Source organism: Oculina patagonica, chromosome 13, assembly GCF_052425735.1.
Source record: "Oculina patagonica isolate OP01 chromosome 13, crgOcupat, whole genome shotgun sequence".
In the NCBI taxonomy this organism is placed as follows: domain Eukaryota; kingdom Metazoa; phylum Cnidaria; class Anthozoa; order Scleractinia; family Oculinidae; genus Oculina; species Oculina patagonica.
Genome location: NC_135770.1, coordinates 28791584 through 28807575, shown reverse-complemented (window position 1 = coordinate 28807575; position 15992 = coordinate 28791584). Strand labels below are relative to the sequence as shown.

The 15992-nt window shown below is 36.6% G+C and overlaps 1 protein-coding gene and 1 long non-coding RNA gene across 5 annotated transcripts in view; both read left to right on the top strand.

Annotated features, from left to right (window-relative positions):
- LOC144637313 (uncharacterized) overlaps positions 1 to 15992 on the top strand; it is a 180900-nt gene that overhangs the window by 81064 nt on the left and 83844 nt on the right. Inside the window, exons 1-2 of one of the 3 annotated variants that reach the window (XR_013567696.1) lie at positions 4739 to 4847; positions 5656 to 5773. This is a non-coding gene — a long non-coding RNA (uncharacterized LOC144637313). Of the gene's footprint in view, positions 1 to 4738; positions 4848 to 5655; positions 5774 to 11813; positions 11993 to 15992 lie in introns of those variants that run through there. The other 2 variants (XR_013567697.1, XR_013567699.1) reach the window with 2 other exon arrangements.
- LOC144637311 (small cysteine-rich protein 8-like) overlaps positions 14322 to 15992 on the top strand; it is a 28349-nt gene continuing 26678 nt past the window's right edge. For both annotated transcript variants that reach the window (XM_078496446.1, XM_078496444.1), the window contains exon 1: positions 14322 to 14390. The gene's annotated coding sequence lies outside the window, so the exon portion shown is untranslated. The remainder of the gene's footprint in view (positions 14391 to 15992) is intronic.

Genomic DNA, 15992 nt, shown 5'->3' with positions numbered 1-15992 from the left:
CTTTAATTTCGTGCCTGGTAATAGGAAAACAATTGGCGCCATATGAAGGCACGTTTCGTCTGTTTGTGAGAAAGCATTTTCTTCAAAAGTCATTTTAGTTGTCAATAACTGTCCTTCTCATTTACTATGTGCTTTTAAACAGTCACGTTACGTTTCCTTGAAACTCAAATGTCAACAAAAGCTTTCCCTGAATGTAACCAATTATCTTTAAACGTAAAAATAAACAAACCTCCTTCGTCATCCCTACTTGGAACCTAAAAGCAAACAAAGCACTGGATCAGTTACAGACCTTTATTACTCGCTAAACACGGTTTTGTTAGAAAAACAACATTGCATGATCGTCTCTCGTTTCGTGATCTGTAATGGTAAACAATTAGCGCCATGTCATGTGAGACAATTCAGATAAACGTTTCGTCTGCTTTAGAGAAAGTATTTTCCTCAAAAGTTAGTTAAGTTGGCATTAACTGTCCTTTTAATTTACAAAGTGCTTTTAAACAATCACGCTATGAATGCTTGAAGTTAAGATGTCGACAAAAGCTTTCTGAACTTAACTAATGATTTTCTTGCTTCGTCATCATTACTTCGTAGTGCTTGTCAATTTTTTGTAAATGAAATTTTTCAGCGTTATTTTCGCCTTGTTTTAGCCTTAAATTTGAGTTTCAAAATACAAGAATAACTGCAATGTATTCACACTCTCCATGGCTGCTTTTACTCTTGTTGAAGATTATATGATAAGTGAGAATTTGCAGCTTTTTGAACTCGGCGAAAATTCTATATTTATTAAATATTAAAAAAAGCCTTAGGAAAGTGAATGCAACTAAGCATGCGCTGTTGGTTCGCGTCTTCGCAAGTGTCAATAAAGTGTCAATAAAATGTGAAACAAAGCCATAGTTTCGTGTTCAAAGCGTTGGTACCCGTCTTCACTAGAATCAATAAAAAGTTAAGCGAGGTTTCATGTTCAAAGCGTTGGTTCGCGTCTTTACAAGTATCAATAAAAAGTTAAAATTTCGTGTTCAAAGCGTTGGTTTGGGTCTTCACAAGTATCAATAAAAAAGTAGAGCAAAGTTTCGTGTTCAAAGCATGGGTTCGGAAGTCTTAAGGGTCCTCACAAGTATCAATAAAAAGTTTAGCATACTGGAGTCTCTCTCCGTGGATATGAAGTTTGTTTCAGTGGATATGAGTAATTGCTGAATTTACACCATGACAATAAACATAAAAGGGAAAGCGTTCAAGCGTCGTTTTTATGTTCATCAAGTTCCAAAACATTATTGCAAAGGCTACTTTTTAATTTTGATTAAAACAAGAACACGTCCGTAAATATAAAAATAGTTTCCACGTTAAAATAAATTATATGTAAATGTAGAAAACCTTTTAAAAACAACGCAGAGGAGCAGGAGGGCATTTTGCAGGCGCATGCGTGCAACCGCTGTACAAAGACCGCGTGATCTTGGGAATAAAAATGGCGCGGAAGATTCAAACTTTGTTTTTTGTACTGTTTATCGTCACATAATTTAATATAGACAACAATTTCGCTAAGAAAAAGTGTTTTGTGTGTGGCAAGGCTCTTATAAAGTAGATTTTCTGGCCTGCTTCGGGATCGTTGTTGCAAATAATGGGAAAATATGTGGGACAGATAGGAAAGCCTTCACCGACAAAAATCAAACAGGTCGTAAAAAGAGGAAAACATTTATGCATGTGCTGGAGTGTGATATATTAGGATCAAAACTTCACATCAAATCAATTGCTGTAATACAGGTAGAGTGCGAGCAATATTATAGCTTGTCGGGAGATTTTTTGCCTAAAGGGACGGCCACCAAAGAAAAGGGTTTTCCCTGAGGGGAAAGACATGTTTGGGTGTTCTGCACATGATAATGCAGCTCACTGATGACTCTAAAGCAAAGCCAACTTGCCCTCGACTGGCAAACAGAGTTTCCTGGAACAAGAACTGCAGTTCTTTAAAACACATTTAGGCGACACAGAAGTAGAGCAGTCGTTATAACAAAATGAACATCAATCTTAAAGAAATATACGTTGAATGAAAATTTGAAAATAACATTGTTTATAGTTAAAAACTATTTCTTAAGACATTTTATGCAGCAGTTATTAGAACGTTTCTGAAAAATATATATATCGCTTGTTCGTTTCATGCTATTTTTTGACTGGTGATCAAGGCTAGATTTTGATAAAGGAGCCAAAAATGTACTAATTAACATAGTAAAATGTAAACAAATAGTCTACCAGCAAAGAATTACCATAACACTTTAAAATTAAGACCGATCTCAGTAATTCTTTTCTTGTTCAACGGAATAACTGTGGTACATCGAAATGTGAAGTTATTTTGACCAATGCTTAAGTTTAAGGAAATAATCACAAACGATAGTTTCTCTGTTAGAATAAACCAGCGAGAACGTACGTTAAAGAAAGCTAAAAAATACCACTATAGACCATTTTTTAACGCTACCTTCGCAGCATTAGACGATAGTTCAAGTACTTCAGGCTCCATATATCATCGGTAGACGCTGGAGATCAAGGTTAGATTTTGAGATTTTTGCATCGTGAGAACGATGAAATTGCAGTTTTATGAAAAATCTGAACAAAATCATGACCACTCGGTCAAACCCGGGATACTTGATTATAACATCGTATAGTTAAAACTGCTGTTTTATATTTTAGTACTAAGTTGCCATAGCGCTTTGTCCGTTTAGATCTCCCAGCTATTAAAAACATGGGCAAGGTATTTAGGTTCTCGACATTCGGTCGCCATTTTGTCCACGCGCAATGTTTAATACACATAGCCAAAGTCGATCAGATAAACGGCACGCCGACACCAAAGTATGCTTGTTGTTGTCAGAAGATAAAGCAAGGACTCTTAGTATCGTATACAGCAAATAAAACTTAAAACACCTTTTATTTTGAGCTGAAAATTAGGCCATAAATTGTGAAAAATATGTAAACAATCGATAGCAGAACTTCTCTGTCGTGCGCACTAGCCCATATCGACGCATGCGCACGCAAAATGCCCTCCTGCTACGCAGAGGTGTCTTCCAATTATTTAAAACAACTTTGTATTAAACAAAGCTTGATAGTCAAAAACATAAAGTTAAGTTTAACGTGAATTATGTGGTTGGTTTCATACAAGGTTTTCGTGCCTTAATTTTAGAATAGCTCTCACTATTATATGAAAAATAATTAAAATGGGGACTTAAAAATGGAATAACATTCAGTCCCGTGCTGGGGGATAAGAAATAAAGAAAGGAAAGCAGACAGATATGTTTTTGTAGTCAATGTAACGCTATTAACGCGTAGGAATGCTTTTAGAACAGAGGGCTGGCTCACACAAAAGCATAAATTATATACGAAGTCTAATGGGTTTAACTAAGAGCAACTCTGGCCATTCTTAGTCAGTACTTTCCCATCCCGCTGTGATTCTTTACGAGTTCCAAGAGAACGGTAGGAATGATCAGAGATAGAGAGACCAATAGTCTTATTTTAAATGTGTCAATGCAGCGATGGAGCCGGTTTATTTGGAAGTTTTGTTAAATGCGGCTTCGCAATAGTAAAGCTAAAACGCCAATCGACCTGTTTTCGTAGCTTGAAAAAGTCCTATTTTTCTCCTCCCCCTGTTAAGAGCTAGGCTGTAAAATAATATAAAACAAAAATAATGATCGCTTTATATTTAAGACATTTTTAGCTATTCAGTGATACTTTGGAACGAGTACAAAAGGGAGTGAGGTTAAGATCTAGACTTCAGTCACTCCTTTCAGTTGTATTGTATATGTTATGTATAAAAACCTTCCCAAAACTTAACTGAGACAATGCTGAAATTGAAAGCTGAAATCGTAATCATCGCAAAATAAAAAGCGGTGGTAGAGTTTTTTTCGTTGAAACATATAAAATGCTGAAAATCATTCAAATCATTTTTGATTACATATGATTGCTTTCCCAGTTAGAACATGTAAATTCTGCGAGATATATTTAGCTTGATGTGCCGTGGTTAAATTGTCTGTTATCCTGCGTAACACTTGTCAGGATTACTTCCCAAAATTTTCTAATAATTGAGAACGTTAAGTGAGAAAAGTGCTGTTCAATCTCTAAGACTTGCTTCAGGCTCAAAGCGGCCCAAACTTCGACACTGCAATAGGAAAAAAACTCTCGTTCGGTTCAAGAATTCTTACATTCTTTATAGACGGTTAACATTGTATGTTTTTCTTCTTTCCAAAAGCCGCAAATGATGCTTATTTATTTATTTATTCCGAACGCGTTACTCTTGTAGGTAGACCATAGTTTAACAAATAAACTGATGCTTACTCCCAAGTAAGGCGATCGCGTGCTCTAACCAAACAAGTGATGGCCACCATTTTAAAAAATATCAAGTGCAAATGACGTTCCCCTGGATAGAGCAACGGGCGTGAAAAAATGTCACATCTTTTCAGTAAATTTTGATCTGCCAGAAAAAAAAATGGGGCTATATGTTATAATTATTTTATTCCATACGGACCATTAAAGTTTAAAATTATTGGGTAACATACCAAAGATGGATAAGAACAGGACCCCATGGGCTCCTGTAAGGATTGAATCAATCATCAGAAAGAGGTATAAGAGGCCATGTTTATTTTATTGCAGGACATTTGTTCGCCGTCTAGGGTGTAAAACACACGGCTGCTGTTTTTGCTTTTTTTTTTCCCATAACATAATTTAGTGACTTTATAATCATACCGATTGTTTTTCTGTTACAGCAAAAACAATGTTTCATTTTTGTCTGCTGCTGATCATTCTGGGGACCATTACCGTGCATGGTGCAAGCCTTGGAGACCAACAGGACAACCCCATTCATGTTCATGTCAAACGTGAGTGGTCCTTTTTTATTTCAACCTTTCGTTGTTAAAATTTTATTCTTTTAACTTACTTGCAGACATGAAAGATAAATGGGTTTTGTAAAGTATCTCTCCAGTTTAATTCCATCGAGAGAATCAAACTAAAACTTTCATATTGTCGGTTCTCTAAACCCACACACCACCTAGCGCGCCAAATGATGCACATACATTACTGACAGGTTTGAGTGTGACTCTTCTATAGTTAAGGGCCTGTTTACAGTCCAGCCTTCCTGGAGCTGTTATATTTTAATGTCCAAGCTCTTAGAAATTTACTGCGTATTTTTCTAAAAGTTTCAATAGTCTTTAGCCGCCAAACTAAATTTTTTTTTTTTTGTTGGGTGGATTAGCATAATTTTTCCTACGAAAACATCGAATTAATTACCTTTTGTTCAAAGAAATAATTTCCGGTCGATAGAAAAAAACTAATTTTGGTTAAATGGCACAGTTTGGACTTAAAATTTATACATACAGAACAGAGGTTTAGTCTTATCCCGGGTGTCATCCCGGGAATGACATCTCCCAGGGATAGCCCTGACATAACCATTTACAAAGCAAAAAGGTAGCCAGCCTAGAAGGGTGCCATGTTCAAGGAGACAGGGTGCCTTGGTTAGGCGGTCTACCTTGCCATGTAGCATGTAAACGCTTCAATGAGTTTTGAATGGAATTGTATGAAAAATTGGCTTGCTTAGGGTACCTCACTTAGGTGGCTACCCCGATAAGTCGGAGCACCCTGTCTCCATGAAAACAGGATAACAAGTGACAAATCTATTCTCCTTTACAGGATTTTGCTCAGGGTCGTGTGTCTCGTACAGTGTGCTGCCGGGTTGCGGGTACGTGGGTGTGCCGTGCCCTGGCTCATGTCCAGTTGGTAAAAGATGCTACTGTTATGAAAATTATGGGTAAGAATTGAGCAAATACCAAGCTAATTAATGTCGATGCTGTCATGATAACAACTTCGTCAGTAAACATCTTGCATCATCACTGACACTCTTTCACCAAATATTTAACACTTTTGTCCCTTGCCGGTCTCTTTTCTTTTAATTCGTCAATGCAATAATATAATTGCCGATGATTTGCTTTTCCCAGAGGCTGCGGAGCATTTTGAGACGTGGGTGGAGGGGGTCTCATCGTACACCAACCCAAGCAAATTTCCCAAAATGGCTTTAGTTAGCGTTGTTCGTTGGCAAAAGAAATCGTCTTTGCAATCTTAACAGTGTCGAGTAAGTCCGTGATCGATTTGTGACAATGCATAAGTAGGCATTCGGACGATCCTGCTTCATGGTGCTTGTTAGGTTGTTCTTTAGTCGTCAAAGGGCAGAAAATGCCCGCCCTGAAGTCGCCGATGACTCAGGTAATGTCACTTAACAGCTGGAAAGAGGAGTTTTGTTGAAATTCCTACTACGCGATCCTGGTGAAAAGATTTGTGAAGAGATCACCAGACTGAATATATGTCTCTTGCCAAAGCAATGTTTTGCTGTGCTAATAATATTTTTGGCAAAGAAATGTGTGAGGTGGTTGGGGGAGGGGGGGGGGGGGTGCTGAACCCCCAAAAAACGTTCGTTTGGGTCGTCTCTGCCTTCCCTGCTCCGCCGCCGCAAATTTTCCTTTCGTAAACGGTCGTTGCCATTTGAAACGGTCGATGCCATTTATACTTTGGACCAAATCGCATGAAAGGATCTTTCAAACTTCTTAAGAGTATCAGATGTTTGTTTAGAAATGTCAAGCGATTCCAAAATTTATTTTGGTTTTCTAGTTGACGAAATATCCGAGCTTCGGTATACCATAAGATCGCTATGTTCTCGACACTTGTAAAAAATTTGGCTCAACCCGGAAGTAAGAAATATTGAAACAGAAAACTGCAGAAAACCTCACGCAAACGAATGAATGGATGAATATTTCCATTTACTTTAGTAACCTAATGAGAATATTCTATGCCTAATGCCAAGCGATTCTTAAAATTATTTTGGTTTCGAAGTGGACGAATTCAGGGCGAATTCTTCAAGCTTGTTCATACCGGCATGCCGTATGTCGAGAACGTAGCGAAACCAAAATAATTTTAAGAATCGCTTGGCATTTCTAAACAGGCATAGAATATTCTCATTAGGTTACTAAAGTAAATGGAGATATTCATCCATTCATTCGTTTGAGTGAGGTTTTCTGCAGTTTTCTGTTTCGAGAACATAGCGATGTGTCCAGAAAATCGCGATCTTATGGTATACCGAAGCTCGGATATTTCGTCAACTAGAAAACCAAAATAATTTTTGGAATCGCTTGACATTTCTAAACAAACATCTGATACTCTCAAGAAGTTTGAAAGATCCTTTCATGCGATTTGGTCCAAAGTATAAATGGCATCGACCGTTTCAAATGGCAACGACCGTTCTGAGAAATGGCATCGACCGTTTCAAATGGCAACGACCGTTTACGAAAGGGAAATTTGCTCCGCCGCCCATGTTTCCAAACTTGCAATAATGCAAAAGTGGCACAATCCTGACTTTCTGTCCTTTTCTCGTTGCAATAAGAACTTGTGGACGCAAGAAGCCATTAATATGTACAATCAACAGGAGCTGATCAGCTATCAGTGAATCACACCGCCTATTCCACACATGCAGTTGCCCAGATGTATAAATAGGTTATGCAGTTATCCCTGAGGGCCCTGAAAGGGAGGTTATAAACCCCATTTGCCAGGCCAAATTTTGCCCAAATCACATTTCCCAGCCCAGTACTTTTCCGATTTTCCAAATCCCAGTCCCAGATTTATTGATTATTTGGTTGTGATTCCCAGCTCTCATATTACCCCTTCAGGCACCTCATCTTTAATAATATGACAATACTGATTTGCATGAACATGGACCTGTAGGTAAAACTCGTTTCACTTTTCTTATATCTCTTCTCCCTGGAAACATAGGTTACATCTGAGTGGTTAGGGTTATTTCATTCTCTTTCTCTTTTCTTAGGCGCTGGTGGTGGTGGTCATGAGGTATTTTTCCACAAATGAAATGACGGAATTAATTTAGTAATAAAATGATTCAAATGTTTCATTCATTGATTGATGAAATAAACGCTAAAGCAATGGAGTAAATCGCGGGTATCCATAAGGCAGGACTTAATTGTAACCTTACCAGAACAAAAACAAATGTCAGAACGGGATAAATAAAGGCTTAATCATTCAAGAACGTTCATTTTGCTTCCAACTGTTTGTTTCAATACTAGAAATTAAACCGAGAATGTAGAAAAGAAACGAAAGTCAAAGGGACACGTTGGGAATATCGGGATGAAGGTCATTGATTTCCACAGGAAAAGTACAAACGTGATGGCAGCAGCGTCTCGTACAAGTGGTATCTAGGCAGTTGAACAACTTATAGAACCAGTCAACACAGCCAAAATTAATGAAAAGCTGAAAAAGGAGAAATAGGATAGTTGTGCGTCGAACACCCCAGGGGTATCCTCACATTTAAAAACATTGCACCCCATGAAAACCTCTACTGGAGCGTACATCGTCCCTCCCCCACCCAACCCCCCTCCTCCATTACAAAGGTTTCAGTTTTCAGAGTAACTGCTAAACGTGCTTCTTCCGTTTTCATAACTAATCTTTCGATGTTGTTCTGAGTTAGCTAGGTTCGCCTCAGCTTATATAATCCCAGCAATTCAATGCACTGGAGAACAGCAATAATCAATGCAAAAAAAGATTGTCGTGCCTTGCCTTTATGTTGAAGAAATTTGATACAGAACTGCTTGTTAAATTTTTTCGTGGCAGATAGGAGCAGGTTTTCAAGACATATTTAATGTTAACAAAACTAGCAAGAACTCCTAAAAGGTTTGCACTGTTTGCACGAACGGCAATGGGCTTAGCACTCTGTTTGCCAAAGAGCATCAAGTAAAGAAAGATCCTGACGAATTATACCGCTGAACTTTAAAATTGGTATTTCTAAACTTTAAAATTTAAAACTTTAAAATTTAAAATTTTTAAAACTTTAAAATTTTTTTTTAAAATTGTTAATTTTAAAATTGTTATTTCTATTGTAATTTATTGTCACTGAAAAGCCCCGTAAGGGGAGTGTCAGATTAAAGTATTGTATTGTATTGAACTTGGATGACCTTTATAGGGAGGGACAATTTTTCTTTTGGAGGAGGGCGGTTTTGTCTTAAACACAAGTTGCATCTTCTGAGCATTCCTTATTACTGGTATTTCTTATCCGCGGTAAATTTGTTTATCCTGTAGTTAAATCACCGAAAGAGGAAGAACGCAGCACTTTAAAACGTTGGAAAAAGCAAATTTCCAGTTACACTACAAGATCAAAATTTGCATGTGCATTTGCAAATTTGTAAGAATGTGGTCGACTCAGACACAATATGGAATATTCCTAGCTGAGAGCCTCAGAGAAATATATTTTTCTGCATGACCTCTGCTATTTTTCACTGAGAACTTTGCTTAGTTTTCTTTATTTTAATTAATTATCATATGAATGTTATGGGTGAAAAAGTTTTGTGAAAGTTTTGTATTTTTAATCTTACCCATGGTACTCCGAAGGCGCGCTTCGCGCGCTGGATTTCCGCTATAAAGAAAATAACATGAATAAAAAATCAGTCTAAAAGAGTTTAAAGGATAGATAACCGGGGAGCTCCGCTTTTAGGCTTGCCTAAATCTATGTATTAAATTATCTTTAAAGGTAGCCTTAAACATACCTGCTTCAGTCATCTCTACTTGGAACCCAAAAGAGCTCAAAAAAGCACTTGATCACAAGAGGCCTTTTTACTCTTCTTAATGGAAATATTACAATTTCCTTGACAGGTAATATGTTGCTTTGTGATATAAATCACCTTTCAGAAATTTACCATAATGATTATTCCACTCAAGACCAATATCGCCAACCTTTAAAAATTGCGATTTGCAATCGTGAAACAGTTTCCCAGTTTCCAAATAGTAGGTTTCTTTTCAAATAATTTATTTCTCGCTAAACCCGGTTTCGTTAGAAAAACAACTTTGATCGCCTTTTGTTTTGTGACTTGTAATGGTAAACAATTAGCGCCATGACAACTCAGAGAAATTATTTTCTTGGAAAGTCGCTTTAGTTGTCATAAACTGTCCTTCTCATTTACTAAGTGCTTTTTTCCTTGAAACTCAAAAGTCAACATTAGCTTTTCTGAACTCAACCAAATATCTTTAAATGTAACCATAAACAAACGTCCTTCGCCATCCCTACTTGGAACCCAAAAGAAAACAAAGCACTGGATCAATTTGAAGCCTTTTACTCTAATGGAAATATTACAATTTACTTTACGTGTAATATGTTGCCATGTGATATAAATCACCTTTTTAGAAATTTACGAAAGTGAATATTCGACTCAAAACTAATATCGCCACCCTCCAAAAATTGTGATTCGCTGAATCGTGAACCAATTTCCCAGTTTTCCAAAAGCAGGTTGCATTTCAAACAAACAAATTATTGTTCGTTTAACCCGATTTCGTTAGAAAAACGACATTGCATGATCGCCTTTAATTTCGTGCCTTATAATAGGTAAATAATTGGCGCCATATGAAGCCAATTCCGAAAAATGTGTCACCTGTTTGGGAGTAAGTATTGATCGCCTTTCGTTTCGTGATCTGTAATGGTAACCAATAAGCGCCATGTCATGTGATACAATTCAGATAAACGTTTCGTCTGTTTGCGAGAAAGTATTTTCTTGAAAAGTCACTTTAGTTGTCATTAACTGTCCTTTTCATTTACTATGTGCTTTTAAACAGTCACGTAACGTTTCCTTGAAACTCAAATGTCAGCAAAAGCTTTCCCTAAATGTAACCAATTATCTTTAAATGTAAACATAAACAAACCTCCTTCGTCATCCTTACTTGGAATCTAAAAGCAAACAAAGCACTGGATCAATTACAGACCTTTTAAATTTTGTAAAATGGTCTGAATATGTTGCTAAGGGAAAAAATCAGATTATCAGAAATTTACCAAAATAATGAATCGACTAAAAACCAATATCGCCACCCTCCAAAAATTGTGATCTCCAATCGTAAAACAGTTTTCCAGTTTCCAAATAGTAGGTTTCATTTCAAAAAAACAATTTATGTAATGTTTAATAAATGAGCAGCAGTGTTTTATCAAGTTTAAAACACGAGGCGCAGCCGAGTGTTTTAGACTTGATAAAACACGAACTGCGAATTTATTGAACGGCTTAAAAATCTTCTGATGTAGATCATCTCATTCTTGTACTAATATTTAGATTTGGGGATATTTTGGCCTAGAAAATTGGACGTAAGTTTAGCCGTGTCCTTATCAGATATAAAGACACTCATTAAACATTAATTTCTTTTGTATTTTCTTTATGAATTATTAATGAGTTATTTAATGCTCGCTAAACACGGTTTGGTTAGAAAAACAACATTGCATGATCATCTTTCGTTTCGTGCTCTGAAATGGTAAACAATTAGCGCCATATCATGCGAGACAATTCAGATAAACGTTTCGTCTGCTTTAGAGAAAGTATTTTCCTCAAAAGTCAGTTAATTTGACATTAACTGTCCTTTTCATTTACAAAGTGCTTTTAAACAGTCACGTTATGTATCCTTGAATTTAAGATGTCGACAAAAGCTTTCTGAACTTAACCAATGATATTCGTGCTTCGTCATCATTACTTCGTAGTGCTTGTCAATTTTTTTTAAATGAAATTTTTCAGCGTTATTTTCGCCTTGTTGTAGCCTTAAATTTGGGTTTCAAAATACAGGAATAATTGCAAGGTATTCACACTCTCCATGCCTGCTTTTACTTTTGTTGAAGATTATATGATAAGTGAGAATTTGCAGCTTTTTGAACTCGGCGAAAATTCTGTATTTATTAAACATTAAAAAAAAGCTTAGGAAGGTTAATGCAACTAAGCATGCGCTGTTTGCAGGCCCACCTGGCGCCAGTGAGTCTAAATAGCTGTAACCAGCAATTAAACACAATTTTTGTGCTTGACAGATGTCAGTTTTATATTTGATCGTTACTATCGAGGGCCAGGCAAAGCACAGAAAGCCACCGATTGCATTTAGTTCTTCACAGAGAGCTAACCAGTAACGAAGGCTTATTACATAGAAGAAGAAAACACCTGAACGAGAAAATCCATCTGTGGTGAGTCATGTTTGTGGCTAGTTTTGTAATATTAACACTGAGCTAGCTAATATGGTTGCTCGCGCTTTCGTGCTCTAAAGCAAAACGAGTTCACGTGGATAGTTCTTACTTAAAACCGTTCCTGTTCATTTTACGAAATACAAGGCTAGAAAACATATTTTACTCTTGCAAAGCCGACCGCAAATAAAAAAACAATTATAGCAAAATCATACATCTACAAAGTCAAAGAAAACTGTTTCATGCTAGAATTTCTTCTTCTTGGATTGTGTTAGTGAGGAAACCTGTGGATGTTTTTAGCCTAATGATTTATTAGGCAAGATATGTCCTGATCGATCCTGAAAAGATCGACTACCAGTTACCATTTTTAATTTTATCGCTTTTCGCCCTTTTAAGCTTAAATTGTTAAAAAAATATTCGAATAAATCCTTTAAGAAAGTAAAATTCATGTGTGATATTTTTATATTTTTGTGTTTATTTGAATGGTTGCGGATATTTTACTTGTAAATATTTAACGAAATTTTATGCACTGTTTTATGCAAATTTTCATGTTCAAAGCGTTGTTTCGCGTCTTCACAAGTGTCAATAAAAAGTTAAGAAAAGTTTCGTGTTTAAAGCGTTGGTTCGCGACTTCAAAGTATCAATAAAAAGTTAATCAAGGTTTCGTCTTCAAAGCGTTGGTTAGGGTCTTCACAACTCTCAATAAAAAGTTAACCTAAGCCATAGCTTCGTGTTCAAAGCGTTGGTACGCGTCTTCACTAGAATCAATAAAAAGTTAAGCGAGGTTTCATGTTCGAAGCGTTGGTTCGCGTCTTTACAAGTATCAATAAAAAGTTAAAATTTCGTGTTCAAAGCGTTGGTTTGGGTCTTCATTAGTATCAATAAAAAAGTAGAGCAAAGTTTCGTGTTCAAAGCATGGGTTCGGGAGTCTTTCGGGTCCTCACAAGAATCAATAAAAAGTTTAGCGTGGTTTCATATTCAAAGCGTTGTTTCGCGACTTCACAAGTATGAATAAAAAGTTTAGCGTGGTTGTTTTCGTGCTTCGAGTAAAGCCAGGCGTTTTTATTAAGACTTAGGTGGTCTGAATGAGACACATAGGGATATTTTTTTAGACTTTCGTATTCTTAATCAGTCCGACGGGCACACCGACGGTTAAATTTTCCCTAGCGTGCACCTGTGAAAATTGACCTAACTAGTGCAAATTTACGCTACCCACTCCCCCAATGAAGCAAAATTGTCATACCGAAAATTTTACGATTAGTCATGAACTTTTCGCTTAGCTTCGGCCAATGCTTAATGCGAGAAGTTGAGCCGGAACAACATACCATTTCTTGATACGCAGTAAGGCGGGCGCACGCTCTAACTAGAGGACAAAATTACATTTGAGTCACTGACCATTCAAGTTAGACATGCAATACCTATGTTACAAAATGCTCGGTTGGACAGATTAACCGACGTGAGAAACTGTCACATCTTTTCAGGAAATTTTCATCTGGCAGAAAAAAGTGGGGCGAGGTTTCATGTTAAAATTCCCGTTATTCTACGAACCATTCAAATAGACTGTTATAGTTTGTAATGCCATTTCTCGGCATGACTTGCGGACCTATTGACATGCGCAGTGTGTGCCTGTTGCTCGTATTTGTGGAGAAAAAAAATGCTTGTGTTGTCCTAATGTTTGTTCATAAATCCTGATTCCATGGACCGAAAGCTACAACATAGACAGTTTTTGGATAGCATACTGGAGTCTCTCTCCGTGGATATGAAGTTTGTTTCAGTGGATATGAGTAATTGCTGAATTTACAACATAAAAGGGAAAACATTCAAGCGTTGTTCATGTTCATAAAGTTCCAAAACATTATTGCAAAAGCCACATTTTTGATTTTCATTAAAACAAGAACACGTCCGTAAATATAAAAATAGTTTCCACGTTAAAATAAATTATATGTAAATGTAGAAAACCTTTTAAAAACAACGCAGAGGTGTCTTCCAATTATTTAAAACAACTTTTTATTAAACAAAACCTGATAGTCAAAAAGATAAAATTAAGTTTAACGTGAATTATTTCTGTGATATGGTAGGTTTCATACAAGGTTTTCGTGCCTTAATTTTAAAATAGCTCTCACTATTATATGAAAAATAATTAAAATGGGGACTTAAAAATGGAATAACATTCAGTCCCGGGCTGAAGGATAACAAATAAAGAAAGGAAAGCAGACAGATATGTTTTTGTAGTCAATGTAACGCTATTAACGCGTAGGAATGCTTTTAGAACAGAGGGCTAGCTCACACAAAAGCATAAATTATATACGAAGTCTAATGGGTTTAACTAAGAGCAACTCTGGCCATTCTTAGTCAGTACTTTCCCATCGCGCTGTGATCCTTTACGAGTTCCAAGAGAACGGTAGGAATGTTCAAAGTTAATGAGACCAATAGTCTTATTTCAAATGAATTGCTGATACAGAGAAACATATTTTTAGCCTATTACGTAGAAGATTTTTGGGCTTGTGACACAATGGCGAGAATTACTGATAAAGGGAAAGATAAATTTGGTCTTCTGCGCAGTTGCACAAAAATGGGTTTCTCAATAATTGGTGAACAGGTATAAAAATCTTCGATATTCTGTATGAATTACCTCACAAAATGATCCACTACCAATTTTATCCTGGCTCCGGAAAGTCAGCCCACTTAAATCTTTGTATACTTAATTTTGCGGTCTTTTTGAAAGAGTAAACGTTGAAGACACTTTTAAATTTTCTTCCCTGCACTGAGAGATCCATCAGATAAAACGGTCGGATTACTACGTACCGACTCGATACAATAACTACTAAAGCCCACCGCACATTAGCCAATTTGATACACGGTGCTGACGAGCTCCAATAATTAAGGCCGAAACAGCTTTCCACGGTTGTAATCCTGCTCTATCAGTTCTAGTCGTGTTGGTGTCTCGCAACGGTCTCCTTTTTCATGTGGTATCAGCCTTGCTTTATTGTTTGTTATGGGATTTCAATTTTGGGGCGCTGATCAGATCTCTTAGCAGATCCCACGTTGGCAGAATTATCGTTGGCGGTTCCTTGCTGTTTTAAGTTTTACTTTTAAATTCTTCACTCGTCCCACACTTTCGCAACAGATCATTTGTCTATTTTTAAAAAAGTCGTCGTTCCGACTGCATTTGACCTATTTTTAAAAAAAGTTGCGAGGCTCGCTCCGACTCGTAATTTACTGTGGAAAACATGATAATTAAAACTTGAAGTAAAACTTTCTTTTTTAAGAGGTATTTGTATTGAAAGGTTTGCTTTAGGAAGTTCAAATTGTCGACTTACTTGTGCATCCTCTTTTCCTTGTATTCAGTTGTAGCCTGTTGCGAAGTTTCAAAGCATATCTTTAAAAAGTCCAGATCATTAAGCCCGGGGCTTAAGGTATTGTTTACTGTTTAATGTTTTATCATTTCAATTAAAGATTGAAGCGCAGCCAGGATGAGACATAATAAAATCAATAAAAACGTTCACTGGCTAAAAATATTAAAAATAATGAGCTTTCGGCTGGTGAGATAAAAAGAAAATAATGAAAAACAAAAGCGAAGTAAAAAGGTGCTAATTAAGAGGCTATTTTTAAAAAGAATACAATATTGGCTTGGAATGGGCTTTGAATTATTGTCAGTATGCTTAGTAGCAGAGGTGTGTAAAGCCTCCAAAGTTTTTCTAATGCGAAAAGAGCCTTTGTCAATGACACTAGAGTTCTCAAAGTCTATGCGATGGTCGAATGACCACGCATGTTTCGCAATGTTTGAGCCATTCGCACAGGTTTTTACATTCCTAATATGTTCCTTTTTGCGGGTTTCAAAACATCGGCCGGTTTCGTTTGCGCGTAAATATCTGTGGTCTTAAGATTTTAAAAGTTCAGAATTTCAAAAGGCTTCTAAAGGCAATTTCTATTATTCGTTGTTTTCATTCTTTTTTGGGTGCAATTTGCAGAGAAGCTTAATCTACTGGTCCTATTGTAAATT